A 16,721-nucleotide genomic window follows, 5' to 3' on the forward strand; every position below is an offset into this window, starting at 1 on the left:
ATTACAATCAGGCGGCATATCAAAGAAGAAAGACATTGTGGCAGTAATGGTGGCTCAGGGCCCAAAATCTCCACTCACATATCAAACACCCCCACCCACATACCAAGCACCACCACCTACATATCAACCCTCATATCCCAAATATTCCCAACCGGCCACTGTCTATCATACCTATAATTCCCAACCATCTCATTTCCACTCACCTCCAACTTGCCAAAATTATCCAAGACCATGACCCAATTTTGACCGCAAACCACCCAGATAATACACCACTATTGCTGAACCCATTGACCAGCTGTATGAAAGGTTGAAGGCTGCTGGTTACGTCATTCTCATTCGCAATGTGTCCGTAGAAAACCCATCCCAATAGGTCAACCCAAACAAAACCTATGCATACCATTCCGGTATGAAGGGACACACCATTGATGAGTGCCGAACATTGAAAGATAAAATCTAGACATTGATTGACCACAAGGTCATACAGGCAAAAGAAGTTGCACCCAATATCCGCAACAACCTTCTCCCAGACTATAGGGGCGGTGGGATAGATGTGATAGAGATGGACGAAGATTGCGATCCTGAGGGGTCAATCGAGCTTATTCGAGAAGGTGATGACTTTGAATCAGCAGTCACACTTACTTCTATCGTAGTACAAACTCAGTCACCGATCGAAGTTGAGGTAACTACATCAGTTCCATTTGAGGTAGAGGTAGCTCCACCTGTGTCCACCCCTGTTCCATTTGAAGTAGAAGTGACCACACCTTTCACAGTGACAGTATCAACCATACCTCCTTTCAATTCAAAAGCAATACCTTGGGATTACGTTGCTAAAGCTAGGCTTAAAAGAAAGGCAATGATAGAGGAATGAAAGGTTGATGGTTATTAAAAACCATAAATTCTCTAATATCATCAAACTTGGGGAAATAATCGAAGAAGGCATCAAAAGCGGGATGGTAACGAACTTTGAGGCATTACAGGCCATAAACAAGGCATTACAATCAGGCGACATATCAAAGAAGAAAGACATTGTGGCAGTAATGGTGGCTCAGGGCCCGAAATCTCCACTCACATATCAAACACCCCCACCCACATACCAAGCACCACCACCTACATATCAACCCTCATATCCCAAATATTCCCAACCGGCCACTGTCTATCATACCTATAATTCCCAACCATCTCATTTCCAGTCACCTCCAACTTGCCAAAATTATCCAAGACCACGACCCAATTTTGACCGCAAACCACCCAGATAATACACCACTATTGTTGAACCCATTGACCAGCTGTATGAAAGGTTGAAGGCTGCTGGTTACGTCACTCTCATTCCCAATGTGTCCGTAGAAAACCTGTCCCAATAGGTCAACCTAAACAAAACCTATGCATACCATTCTGGTATGAAGGGACACACCATTGCTGAGTGCCGAACATTGAAAGATAAAATCCAGACACTGATTGACCATAAGGTCATACATGTAAAAGAAGTTACACCCAATGTCCGCAACAACCCTCTCCCAGACCATAGGGGTGGTGGGATACATGTGATAGAGATGGACGAAGATTGGGATCCTGAGGGGTCGATCGAGCTTATTCGAGAAGGCGATGACTTTGAACCAGCAGTCACACTTACTTCTATCGTAGTACAAACTCAGTCACCGATCGAAGTTGAGGTAACTACATCAGTTCCATTTGAGGTAGAGGTAGCTCCACCTGCATCCACCCCTGTTCCATTTGAAGTAGAAGTGACCACACTTTTCACAGTGACAGTATCAACCATACCTCCTTTCAATTCAAAAGCAATACCTTGGGATTACGTTGCTAAAGCCAGGCTTAAAAGAAAGGCAAAGATAGAGGAATCCGATGCTGCACAAGGAATGACTAGGACCGGAAGAATCTATACACCTGAACACTTGAGAGGACCAAGTAAGGATGCCACTACCAAATAGTCTATCATTGAAACAGGTCCAAATGAACTTTGGAGGAAAATACAAGTAAGGGAATATTCCGTCATTGATCACTTTAACAAAACCCCAGCTCAGATATCCATCCTATCACTGTTGCAAAATTCAAAGGCACACAAGAATACTTTGATGAATGTGTTGAGTGAAGCTTATGTACCCAACAATATTACCTGCGGAGAGATGACCAACATGGTAGGGAAGGTGCTGGAAAGTCATAAAATAATCTTCCACGAGGATGAGCTACCGCCTGAAGGGTTGAATCACAACTGAGCATTGCATATCACGGTGCAATTTGAAGACAATTTCATTGCCAGGGTCTTGATTGATGGAGGTTAAAGCCTCAATATTTTCCCGTTGGATACTCTGAAAAGATTGGGCAAAGGTTTCCATGAAATATGGGCAGGAAGCATGAATGTGAAAGCCTTCGATGGGTCTCAAAGGGCCACGATTGGGGATATTAATCTTTGCCTACAGATGGGGCCAACTTGATTCGACGTTGAATTCCAAGTGCTCAACATATCAGCCTCATACAATCTTCTATTGGGCTGACCATGGATACATGCCGCTGGGGCTGTGGCATCCACACTACACCAAGCCGTGAAATTCGAATGGAACCACCAGGAGGTGATCATTCACAGGCACGAGAGTAACCCCATTTATACCAGTCAAACTATCTTGGTTATCGGGAACACATGAAGGCTAGGAAGGGAAACCTATCATCACATCGAACGTGTTAATGCCATTGAGAAAGACAAATGGTGGAGTAGCAAAATAGAAAGCATACTGGCATGGTCTGGGTATGAACCCGGCAAAGGGCTTGGGAAGAATCTCCAGGGTATTACTAAACCAATACAACTAAAATGTCCTGGTACTACCTTCGGGCTTGGATACCAGTATACATGGCAAGAGTATGATGATTGGTTGCCTCCATGGCGTGGACCTTATTACCCTCTCGAGTAACCAGTGCCACATCTGGGAAAACCTTTCACCAAGCTGATACAATATGGGGAACGACAGAAGAAGAAGCATTAGCTGGGCTGTGGAATCTATTCCTAGAGGGCGAAGACATGGATTGTAGTGTAATAATTGAGGAGGAGGAGGAAGAAGGCCTCACTATTCAGACTGTGTAGAAGGGAGTTGTTCTCAGGAACTAGACTGGCACACCATCCCGGGCCCGCCAAGTCCCTAGGTAGCTTGGCAGATTTTATTTTTATAGCCATTCTAGGCATCTAAGATTTTCACTAATTTTGTTTTAAAGACTTACTTGTTTCAAAATAAATGCTCGATTCATCGAGCCGTACTTGTTTGGATGTTTTTAGTTTTAATCAAATGTATTGCTCTTTATTATTCATTATTATCTTCCACACTTTTTCTTTCTACAACGTTATTATTACTTTTTCCGATGAATCGGTGACTGTGACATGTAATGAGGCAACGCAATATGAGGCTAATGATTCCGATGAAGAAGATGAAATACTTGAGGAAGTTGTCAGGGAGGTTGAAAACTTTGAAAATAAGCCTAAATCCAACCTCAATGAAACCGAAGCAATAAATTTGGGGGATGCCAAGACCATCAAGGAGACTCACATCAGCATTCACTTATCACCGACAGAGAAAAAAGAGTACATTCATTTCTTAAAAGAGTATGAGGACATTTATGCATGATCATATGATGACATGACCGGTTTGAGCACGTCCATAGTGGCTCACAAGTTGCTTACTAATCCCATTTGTCCGCCGGTGAAGCAGAAACTCAAAAAATTCAAACCAGATTTGAGCCTGAAAATCAAGGAGGAAGTTACTAAGAAGATCAAAGCCAAAGTCCTCAGAGTGGTTAAGTACCCAACCTGGTTAGCCAACATTGTACCAGTTCCGAAAAAAGATGGGAAAGTCAGAGTATGTGTTGACTATCAAGACTTAAACAGAGCAAGTCCCAAGGACGACTTTCCACTGCCAAATATATACATCCTGATTGACAATTGCGCCAAGCACGAACTCCAATCTTTTGTAGATTGCTTCGCGGGTTATCACCAGATATGGATGGATGTAGAAGATGCAAATAAAACAACTTTTATTACACCATGAGGGGTATACTGTTTCAAAATGATGCCATTTGGTCTAAAGAATGCTGTGGCTACTTATATGAAAGCCATGACAACCATCTTCCATGATATGATACACAAAGAAATAGAGGTGTATGTGGACGACGTCATTATCAAATCCAAGAGGGCCACGAATCATATAACGCACTTGAGAAAGTTTTTTGACAAGTTAAGGAGGTACAACTTGAAACTGAACCCCGCAAAGTGTGCAATTGGGGTTCCCGCAAGAAAGTTATTGGGATTTATTGTCAGTCGTCGAGGGATTGAGCTAGACCCGTCTAAAGTTAAGGCTATTTAGGAGTTACCGCCGCCTAGGAACAAAAAGGACGTGATGAGCTTCCTAGGATGTCTAAACTATATCAGTCGCTTCATAACACAGTCCACGGTTATATGTGAACCCATCTTCAAGATGCTGAGGAAAGATGCCGAAACAAGTTGGACCGAGGATTGTCAGAAAGCTTTCGACAAAATCAAGGAGTACCTGTCCATACCACTGGTCTTGTTCCTGCCAGAACCAGGACGACCTTTGCTACTCTATCTATTTGAATTGGATAGAGCCTTCAGATGTGTTCTAGGACAACATGACAAGACATGGAGAAAGGAGCAAGTCATATACTACCTAAGTAAGAAATTCACACCTTATGAAGCATGATACTCTCTGCTGGAACGCACTTGCTGTGATTTGACCTGGACGGCCCAAAATTGAGGCATTACTTCTGTGCCTATACCACATAATTCATATCCAGGATGGACCCTTTGAAGTACATATTTCAAGAACCCATACCGACTGGGAAGTTAGCCAAATGGCAGATACTGTTAAGTGAGTTCGATATCGTCTATGTAACTCAAAAGGTGGTCAAAGGACAAGCATTGGTAGACCATCTTACTGAAAATATGGTGGGAGGAGAATACAAACCCTTAAAAATGTATTTTCCTGATGACGAAGTGTCATTCGTAGGAGAAGACATTACTGAAATGTACGACGACTGGAGGATGTTCTTTGATGGAGTTGCAAATTTTAAAGGAGTGGGAATTAGAGCGGTTTAGGTATCAGAAATAGGTTAACATTATTTGGTATCTGCTAAACTCAGATTTTCCTACACCAACAACATGGGAGAGTATGAAGCCTGCATACTAGGACTCAACATGGCAATCGACATGAATATTCAAGAGTTGCTGGTAATCGGTGATTCAGATTTGCTTGTGCACCAGGTAGAAGGAGAGTGGGCCACCAAGAATCCCAAGATATTACCATATCTGCAGCATGTACAGGAATTGAGAAAGAGGTTCACGAAGATAGAGTTTTGGCATGTGCCCAGAATTTAGAATGCGTTTGCTGATGCATTGGCCACTTTGTCATCTATGATACAACATCCGGACAAGAATTTCATTGATCGCATCCTAGTGAGAATTCATAATCAGCTGGCATATTGTGCCCATGTTGAATAAGAAATAGACGGGAAGCCTTGGTTTCACGATATCAAAGAGTATTTGGCAAAAAGAGAATATCCGGAGTATGCAAACCATACTCAGAAACACACACTTCGGAGATTATCCAATCACTTTTTCCATAGCGGAGGAAACTTGTACAGAAGAACTCCTGATTTGGGATTGCTAAGATGTGTCGATGCAAAAGAGGCTTCTAAGCTACTTGAGGAGATACATGCTGGGACCTGCGGCCCGCATATGAATGGTTTTGTCTTGGCCAAGAAGATACTTAGGGCCGGTTACTTTTGGATGACTATGGAGACAGATTACATCCAGTATGTCCGCAAATGCTACCAATGTCAAGTGCATGGCGATATGATAAAAGTGCCGCCGAATGATCTTAATGCAATAAACTCACCTTGGCTGTTAGCCGCCTAAGGAATGGATGCCATTGGTCTGATCCAGCCCACCGCTTCAAACGAGCATAGGTTCGTTCTGGTAGCCATTGACTACTTCACAAAATGGGTAGAGGCTGTATCTTACAAAGCTGTAACCAAGAAAGTCATCGCAGACTTTGTCAAGGATCGTATTGTTTGCCGATTCGAAGTTCCCGAGTCTATTGTCTCTGATAATGCCGCCAATCTCAACAATGATCTGATGAAAGCCATGTGTGAAACTTTCAAAATCAAGCACAAGAATTCCACAGCCTATAGACCTCAGATGAATGGAGCTGTAGAAGCCACCAACAAAAACGTCAAGAAGATATTAAGAAAGATGGTAGAAAACCACAAATAATGGCATGAGAAGTTAACCTTTTCTTTGTTGGGATACCGCACTATAGTTTACACATCAACCAAGGCAACTCCCTACATGCTGGTTTATGGTACTAAATCTGTCATCCTAGCTGAGGTAGAAATTCCTTCTTTAAGGGTTATATAGGAAGATGAACTTAGCGATGTAGAATGGATGCGGAGCCGCTATGAGCAATTGGCCCTTATAGATGGAAAAAGAATGAACACCGTATATAACGGTCAGCTTTATCAGAACAGAATGTCTAAAGCTTTCAACAAGAGGGTCGAACCAAGACAGTTTGCACCAGGACAGTTGGTGCTGAAGAACATCTTCCCATATTAAGATGAAGTCAAAGAGAAATTTTCTCCCAACTGGCAGTGTCCTTACATGGTTCACAGGGTGCTAACAGGAGGAGCGCTCATACTTGCAGAAATGGACGGAGAAGTCTGGCCAAAACCAATCAATTTAGACTGTTTACTTTTCTTCATTTAATGTAATTGAACTACACTTGACCTGATTCCCGTTTAGGAGGGGATACATAGGCAGCCTTGTGGTTCGGTCATATCATAACAAAATTTTCATTTCCCCCAAGATCAGAAACTAGGGTAGAATTTTGAGGAGGACCCTCAAAATTCCGAAGCAAGTCCAGCCGACGCCAGTATATGCCAGATAGTCAGAAATTAGTTAAGAAATTGGGGTAGAATTTTGAGAGGGATTCTCAAAATTCCGAAGAAGGTTCAACAAGTTTCGTTACTCGCAAACAGCCGAAGGATCATCTACCAAACTGGGGCAGACCTTTGAGGAGGACCCTCAAAATTCTAACATGAGAAAGCTGCAATGTCTCTGAAATATGTTACAGTCACTAGTTCATCTAAAATTACTTGATATTTCACTATATTTCTAAAATAACTCTATTTTTATCAATAATTGCATATCTTTGAAAGCTCTATTTCCGTAACAATTAGGTTTTACCCAAGGAAACTTAAACAAGGCCCCCAGAACGGAGCAGAGCAAGGCTAGAAGATGAAGGCACGGACCAACCTCCCCTTACGGAACTTACAATTTTTCTTGGAGCGCAGGCACATCTAACGTAGCAGTAGCATTCACAATATATATACATAAAGCAAAATCACTATCAAATAGCCACCATACACTGAACGTACCTTCAACTAAGAAATATTCTACCCTTATTTGCTATTTGTTCTTTGCATGGGACTAAGACCTGTCCCGAACCTTGCATGAGGCTAAGCCCTGCCTTCATATTTGCATAAGGCTAAGCTGTGCCTTCCATTTGCATGGGACTAAGCCCTGCCTCGAACCTTGCGTGAGTCTAAGCCCTGCCTTCATATTTGCATAAGGCTAAGCACTGCCTTCCAGTTGCATGGGACTAAGCCCTACCCCGAACCTTGCATGAGGGTAAGCCCTACCTCTTATTTGCATAAGTCTAAGCCTTCCACTTGCATGGGACTAAGCCCTATCCCGAACCTTGCATGAGGCTAAGCTCTGTCTTCACAATTTTATAAGGCTAATCTCTGCCTTCATTTGCTTGGGACTAAGCCCTGTCCCGCATCTTGCATGAGGCTAAGCTCTGCCTCTATATTTGCATAAGGCTAATATCTGCCTTCATTTGCATGATACTAAGCTCTGTCTGCATACCTACATGAGGTTAAACTCTGCCTTCAATTTACATTCTTTCACCAAGACTAAGCCCTGTCCGACATCTTGCATGAGACTAAGCTCTATCTCTGATTTTGCATGAGGCTGAGCATTGCCTTCCCATGTGACTAAGCATTGTCCCTCCTTGTGTAAATGTTGCTCTATTCCGGTACTATCTATTTGCTCTTCTATCGGGCTAAGCTCTGCCCTCCATTTCACCAAACTAAGCCTTGTCTTGTTACTATTATATTATTGCATCTCGGGCTGAAATATCGCCAATCTACCCAAAGGCGTCATAGTCTAAAGGCATCATCCTCATAGTCGAAAGACACCATGCCATGGCCTGAGGATCTCTCAAATTTTCATATCATTATCCAAAGGCGTCATAGTCTAAAGGCATCATCCTCATAGCCGGAAGACACCATGCCATGGCCTGAGGATCTCCCAAATTTGCATATCATTATTCAAAGGAGTCATAGTTCGGAGGCACCATTTTCATGGCCCGAGAACATCATTTCATGGCCTTTAAATCTCTTATCTGATCAATTCATGGCCCATGACATCATGGTCTGAGGACGTCATCCTTAACCGTCCGAAGACAACTTTCATGGTCCAAAGGGAATATGCATCATGTTTAAATTTTTGCACAAATACATGTTCGTAGCATCTTTTTATCTGCAGGTGACCAGTAAGCAACCGTTATCCCAGCAGCAGCGACCTCGCTCTAGTGCCTTCAACTATCTCAAACCTGACCGCTCACCATAACCATTCTTTCACCCATCCCGAAATCTAGTGTCCGTTCTTGTAATAACTTCATCGGCATATTCCGCCAATGGATCCGGAACTACACATGGCCTCATTCCTGTAAAACCAGGGATATGTAGGCAGCTTAAAGATTATGGTCCAGCCTCTATCTTTCAAAACATCCTATTCGGTCAAAATTGGCCATCATTTTCTTTACCCGAAAACTCTTTCATCCTTCTCGGGTAAATAAGAGCAGCTGTTGATACCCAATGTTTTCCTATAATATTTTTAAAGTGCATATATACCTTCAAAACTATGCATTAGCACCAATTGATATTTTTCCATAATTTCTATATTTTAATTTAATTTATTCTAATATTTTATTTATATAAATAATTACAAAATTGCATCACAAATGGCTATATAACTCTTCATTGATTTAATTTTGCTATTTATAGCCCTATTAAGTTCAAATCATTTCATAAACGGCCAGATTTATACCTTTTGGTTACAATTGCAATAATTTTACAATTATAGCCCATGCATGCCTCATTGCATTATTTTACCATTAATTGGTCCATTATATTTTTAAAATGTTGAATAATTATTTTGAAGCACTTCTATGCATGAAAATTATTTTTTTTCATTTTTAATTATTTTATAAAATAATTTTATATTCAATTATTTGGGTATTTAACAAATAGCCTTTTAATTTCCCCCAAATTTTCAGACCTAAATACCAGCCCAAGTCCCTAACCCAATTCACCCAGGCCCAAATGCAATTAGACCCAACCTAGATTCCCCTAATCTTTGCCGTTGATCTCTGAGATCAATGGCCCATATTAATTCTTACCAATTTTAACTCCAAACGACCCCCTCCTAACTTAAATCACTTTCCACCATATCCCGCCATCACCTGTTCCCTTCTCTCTCAAATGATCTCTAACTCTAACCCTAATTCCTCTCGTTGTCACTCACCTAGTGCTGTTCATGGTGGTTCTTTACCATCCCAGGCCTCTAATGGCCTCTTCTATGCTGGGTACTTCCATCTCTAAAGTCCTTGAGAAGATTCTCAAGGGACCATGGCTAGTTTGCTTACGCCTTTGGGTCTTTCTTGCCTGTTTCAGGCCGCTGTGGCTCGATTTTGAGTAAGAACTTCTTATTTCATCTTAAATCCGCGGGTTCCTAAGTCTATGTTCTTATCTCTGATTTACTCCTAAAAACCTAAATTTTGTCTTTACTCTTCTGAGAAGAATCAGACCTATTTCACATGTTTTTCATAAAAAATCTCCTGGTTTTCGAGTGATTTTCCATTTTTCTAAAGCTAGGGTTTCAGAAAATCCTTTTCTCCAAACGTTTTCTGACTTTGAATGTTTAACCTTATGTTCTTATGTGCTTTTGTTCGATTTATGTTAAGTTTGCCTTAGCACTAGTTGATTCATGCTAAAACCCCAATTTTTGACTTTTTTGCTTTGATTCTAAGCTTGACCGTGTTACCTGTGCTTTTTCGTTCTATGCTTTGATTCTCATATTTTCTCCTTAGTCTAATTTAAATGTCTTGTGATTTTTACCCTAGTATGCCTCTATTAAGGTTTCTGACTTGAATTCTCGACTGATTCTATGTGTTATACTTAGCCTATTTGTGTATTTTTGGAAACATATATTATTCTCCTTTAAATCAGTACTATTTTAGATTCCTGATTCATTGATTTGCTCCATAAAAAGCCTTAGGGGTTGATTCTTGATTATTCCTTTATTTGCGACCTTATTTAGTTTCTTACCTTATTTGATTAATTGTGATATTTACTGATTCCTCAAGATTGTTTCCTTAATTGAACCCCTGCTTATTTACCCCTAATTGCCCACTTTGTACTTAAGTCTTACTCGATTTTCTTTCCTTAAATGTTGTCCTGCCCTTTACCGTTAGGTAATTGCCCCTTAATTAAGGGAGACTATACTGATTTTGTGCATAATTGATTCCGTAAGCTTCCTTAATTACTAGCTGATTGATCTCCTTTACCTTACTCTGTTTTGCTACCAACTACTATATATTCTCTTCTCTATTCTCACTTCTAGACAGACATTAGCTCATAATACACACACACTCAAACTATTATCCTTCTTTTCTACTTGTGCTATTGTGGGTCTAGCCGGCTGAAAGCCAAGGCTAGATAGTGGGACTATACTTGCTCTATATTTTGCACTCTTTTGTTTTTATCTCAACTGGTATGTCTCTAATTAAATTTGACACTCAAACTCTATGTGTTTCATTCCTACATTAGTTCATTAGTTATGAATTTGACCTACCCTCTTATTTACTTCTTTGTTCTAGCATGCCTAAATTCTGCCCTGTTCAATATGCAACTAGTATGTTTACACTTCACATGTTTGTCTGATGTTTGAACAATTTGTTTGATTTATGCTTAGCTGTGTGATTATGTTGGTTACTTATGCATGTGGTTAATCCTACTTGTGTGTCTGATTCTGTCCTCTATATCTTTTCCCCATATCTTAATTGCCTACTATCCTAATTAATCTGTTAAGGCTGTGAAGCTCCTAAGTGTTCTATGCACATTGTTGTCTACATGTCTCCCTGCACCCTATCCATGTACCCCAATGAGGTTCCTATATGTTCCCAATCCCTTCCACCCCTGTGTGCAAACCTGCCTGCTATAGTACTTGTGAATCTGAACTATCTATGATTTATTGACTGTCTACTGAATTTGCTCTCTTCTGAACTGTTTTCAAGTTCAGTCAGTATTTTTTTAAAAAACTGGCTTTCATTCCTAGTATTTTCTCTAAACTGGTGTATTCCAGAAAAATCTTTTCACTCCTAAACTGGTTTCACTAAGTCTTTCAAACTATGTCAAACACTCTCACTTACTCTTAGGTTATTAAGTTATGCTCCTCTGCTATGTGTACTGCTTAGGGATCCTTGAGATCTCTCTGAACTCTGGCATATCAGGGCTGACTCTTCCACATTACACATATCCAGTCTCTATTTAAGAAAGTCTGGGTGTGAGTACTGCCCGCGATCCTTGAGGCCCTTAGGGAACTCTGACACACCTGGACACAAAATTTAGCAATGAAATCCTTGGCATTTGAGACTACCGAAGGCCTAGTACCCCAGGTTTGCTTTGAGCCTGTATCAGGCTCCCTAGAGCTTAATTTATATTTCATTTATGTAATTTATTCAATTCTAGTATGTAATAAATTTTGAAAATAGATATTGGGGTAACTAGTGAAACATGAGGGTAGTTGTATGATACTATGGGTAAAATTGGGTAGAAAATATGCTATAAGTTTTATATCCTGCAAATCTGCATTAGAAGCCATGTTCTAGGATTGATATGTTCATTTACATTTAAACCATGTTGAACTTGTGCATTAGATAACCTGTTTTAGGGCCTTCACGTTTACTGCTTCAGCGTGTTGCATGCTCAATTCTTGGTTTTTTGCAAGTACTGTCACATAAACATCCTGCTATCAAATAATCTTAATAAAACTGTCATTCTTGTATGAATTAGATACCGTGTTCTTAGGAACTCTGTTTGCATCTATTTGAACCATGTCTATTTCGATTAAATCAATAGCTGTCCATGAAAAGGTTTTAAACAGACTCACGTATAGGTATCATGTCTCTAAACACAAATTGATAAATCACTTGTCATAAAATGTATCACCTAGATCCAACATGCTTATAGTTTGAATAATCTCAAACTGTTTAAACAGTTCCTACAACTGTGATTGTGTAGAATCCCATGCCTAGGCAAGCCTTAGGTAATTAATCTCCTTGTAAAATGAGAACTGTGTCCTGATTGTGTTTAAACTGCTTAAGTTTCACAGACTATAAAACCTGTAGGCAAACTGGTTAGTATTCTGCCACTTCCCTTAAAACAAACACTGCATATCCTGTATCTGTAACATTCATCTAGATATCATGTTCTTAGGATTGAGACGTGCTGTCTATTTGCTTATGTATATGTGGAGGTAAACATGAGCCTTTTAGCTGCTTCCTTAATTAACAGTCCTATATGTTATTCGTTGTCGCTTAGACTTTTCCCTTTTAAACACCTTAGGATTGTCTAGAACTGCCTAAGTCTAGAGGTCCTAAATTCCTTCGGGGTCACAAGGAAGGGATGGGTAGCAGCACGCTTAGAGGTCGTTAATAAAACTCGCTTATATAACCATTAAGGGGAGGGTAATGGGTAGTAAATGGATATGATGACCTGCACACTAATGTCACGTGTAGCCTCTCTTGTTGAGGAGGATTACCGGGCAATGCACAAATTGATCCTGTAGGCTAATCAACTTCGGACTTCCCTTTCCCAATTCTTATATGTGTTTGAATTATCTAAACTTCCTTTTTTTTACATATATAGCTGTCCAAACCTCTTTTACTTTCATTATCTAAATTTCCTTGATCACATACATATTTAGACTGTGAAAACTACCTTTGTTTGCAAATATGTGCTAAGGTTGCTTACTTGTTAATTTACTTGCATAGTTTAAGTTCGGCCGGAACCCACCGTTGTGGACCGTGAGGGGTGCTAACACTTTCCCCTCAAGGTTATTTCGAGCCCTTACCCTGATCTTTGGAAATGTAAACTAGTTACATGAGTTAATCGCTCTAGGTTCCCCAACACACCTTAATCCATTAGGTGGCGACTCGTAAAATACCTAATTCCCAAAAGGAAACGAGTTGTTCTCAATGAATGTCGAAACCCGAACTCCGCGAGGAAAAAGGGGGCGCGACAGGGGTCTCATCTCAGTCTTCCAAAACGGCGTCTTTAAGGGAGAAGATGAATAAGAGGAAAGTGATGCGGAGGAAGGCTCGGTGATTGCCGGCCTCATTTACACGACTACTTTGAGTCCACTTCTTGGGAAATTGTGCCGTGCAAGTCAGCGGTCGGTAGTGCCACTTCACCCTACAGAAAGCAAAAGGGATGAAGTGCCACACCAGGCCGGAGTAAGGAGGTGAGCAGCTGTGTAAAGTACGAACATCCTCCTGAGCAGCGGTGTAGAGTCCAAACATCTTCCTGAGTCAGAAAAAATTGGCGCCTCTATCTCGTCGCCTCGAGCCAACGACGGCAGTAGTAGAAACAACAACAACAACAACAACAACAAGAAGTTGATGCAATCCTGCTCGGAGAAAGACATCTTTGAGAAAGGGCCATTGCGTAGCCGGAGGAAACGCTACCGCATGGCCCTACGGCCACAGGCGTTAGACATGAAAAATAAAGTTGGATGGGAGTGATGAGAAGAAAGGAGTTGAAAAATGGTGAAGAATGACTGAGCAAAGTTTGATTCGAGAAAGCCTTCATTTATAGAGAAAGGGGTAGCACGACCGACAGACGCAATCAATACTCTTTGTAAAATATAACCGACGGTGCCATCAATGTCTTTGAAAGATGTGTCGGCAGGCGCAATCAGCGCATTTTTGGGAACTGGATCGGCGGCGATATTATCTCTTTGGAGAATAAGAATCGGCAATACATTGAATGATTCTAGAAAGATAAACTAACGGGATGCCTCAGTTATCACAAAGGCTTACGTCATAAGTATGATATCATCGCGGGAAGTTTGGAGAGATAGATATCAAAGTCATTTCTTATCGTTTCACTCTAAGAAATGCGGGGACTATCTGTATACGGCAAAATCGGAGGGCCCGATTTTCCGCTATTATGATGCACCGCCAGCACGTTTTCAAAGGCTCAAGGCTATGGTCGGGATTCATCCCCAAGGGGCTATCGATGCCCGACCTTGGGGCATTATAGATCAGCGGTTATGATAAAAAGGTGGGAAGTTCCCAAGGCGTGTAGCTAGAGCCGACAAAGTCTGTCAGGCTAGTCTAAGCCCACATCATGGAATTAACTAGTTGTACCATCTCCATATCTTCGTAATTAATGTATTTGTAATATGTTGGGATTTCCCCTCATATATAAAGGGGATCCTTGTCATTGTGTAGTCATCTGTTGCTCAATACTAAATATACAAGAACATTCTCTTGCTCTCTAACATATTTTCTTGCTCTCATTACTCCCATTTATTATTTACATTTATTGTGTTCTATCTATTGTTCTTCATTTATCGCTTATCGTTGATCATAGAGAGCTATCATTTTAGCTGTCATAACTATTAGTCCTCCCATGGTTGCCTTAAGCCGACCTCCAGACTTGGCTTCGAGGCCTTATATACGGCAGCTCGAGGCCCCAACCTCTAGCCGCTCGGTTCGATTATCACATCGTCTCTAAGCTTTAATCTTGCTTTCTAGTCTCTTATTAACACTCATTGCCTAACAACTAGCATAAAAATAGATCACATATTTTTAGAACCACAAAATCAAATTTAATTGTTATTACCATTTTCACGGTAAACAGTATCTCAGTGGCAAACTCATGTACTCACACTCTCAGAGTACTCAATCTTACTGTCTCGTATTCTCTCTCACCATGCTCAATACTCAGCACACCTAGTCACTCAACACTATACAATACCTGCTGCGGTGTGCAGCCCGATCCACATATAGCCATAAGGCCCATTGCAGCGTGCAACTTGATCCACATATATATAGCCATAAGGCTCGTTACGGCATGCAAACTGATCCACATATATATAGCCATAAGGCTCGTTGCGGCATGCAACCCGATCAATATATATAGCCATAAGGCTCATTGCGACGTGCAACCTGATCCACACACACACATATATATATAATCAACTGTGCTCACTGGGGGTGTGTGCAGACTCCGGAGGGCTCCTTCAACCCAAGCGCTATCATAAATCGGTAAAATCCGCTGCATCATGCAGCCCGATCCCATAAATGTCACTCATAATCAGGCTTTTGACCTTACTCAATCATCAATCTCTCAAGTCTCTCCATCACGGGCTCACAATTTTATGAAACTAGCTCGAAAATGATGATGTATCAATAAATAACAACATAGACTGAGATATGATATTTAATAAATGAATATAACTGAGTACGAAATTTCAATGAAATCAATAAGTCAATAGCAAAAAACAACCACTATGGGTCCCAACATTACCGGCATATAGCCTAAACATGATCTCTAGCATGATTGATAACTCAATTACTTTAGTACGTAGAGAATTTATGGTTACAAATAATATCAGGTAACTACACAGTATCATAGAAATAATGGAGTCATAACTTACATGGTGCACGCCCACACCCTTTTCACCTAGCATGTGCGTCACCTCAACACCAAACACATACCACGTAATTTGGGGTTTCATACCCTCAGTGCCAAGTTTAAAAGTGTCACTTACCTTGAACAAGCAAATTTATCGAGCAAGCCAAGCGATGCTCCAAAATGCCATCACACACATACCGACCTTCAAAATGCTCAAAACTAGCCAAAAGCAACTCAAGTACATCAAATAATGCCAAAGAAATGAAACCCAATCTATAAAGGTCAAATCTTTAATCAAAAGCCCAAAATCGGCCAAAAAGTCAAAACCCGGGCCCGCACCTTGGGACCCGATGAAACTTACAAAATTCGACAACCCATTCCGTTACGAGTTCAACTATACTAGTTTCCCTCAAATCTGACTCTAATTCGATGTTCAAAACTCGAAAATTCACATTATGAAACTTTAGGCTAAAACCCTCAATTTCTCTTTTGGAACCCTCAATCAAATGCTGAAAATGAAGATAGGTTAACGATATAAAATAAATAATGAGTAGAGAATTCATACCCCAGTTAACATGGTGAAAATTGCTTCAAGAATCGCCTCAAGCCGAGCTCTATAGCTCCCAATATGTAAAAATGGCCGAAATCCCCGGAATAGAGACTTTATAATCTACCCAGATATTCCTCTTATGTGAACGCGGGAAGTCCATCGCGTTCGTGATGAACAAAATATACCGCCACTAGAATTACTCTATGCGATCGCGTAACAAACACTGCGAACGCGAAGAAGAAGCATCCACTGCCCAGCTCAGTCAAACACACTACCCGAACGCATGTAGGCTTACGTGAACGCGTGCAAGCTTACGCAAATGCGATGCTCA

This window comes from Nicotiana tabacum, chromosome 3 (assembly GCF_000715075.1).
Source record: "Nicotiana tabacum cultivar K326 chromosome 3, ASM71507v2, whole genome shotgun sequence".
NCBI lineage: Eukaryota > Viridiplantae > Streptophyta > Magnoliopsida > Solanales > Solanaceae > Nicotiana > Nicotiana tabacum.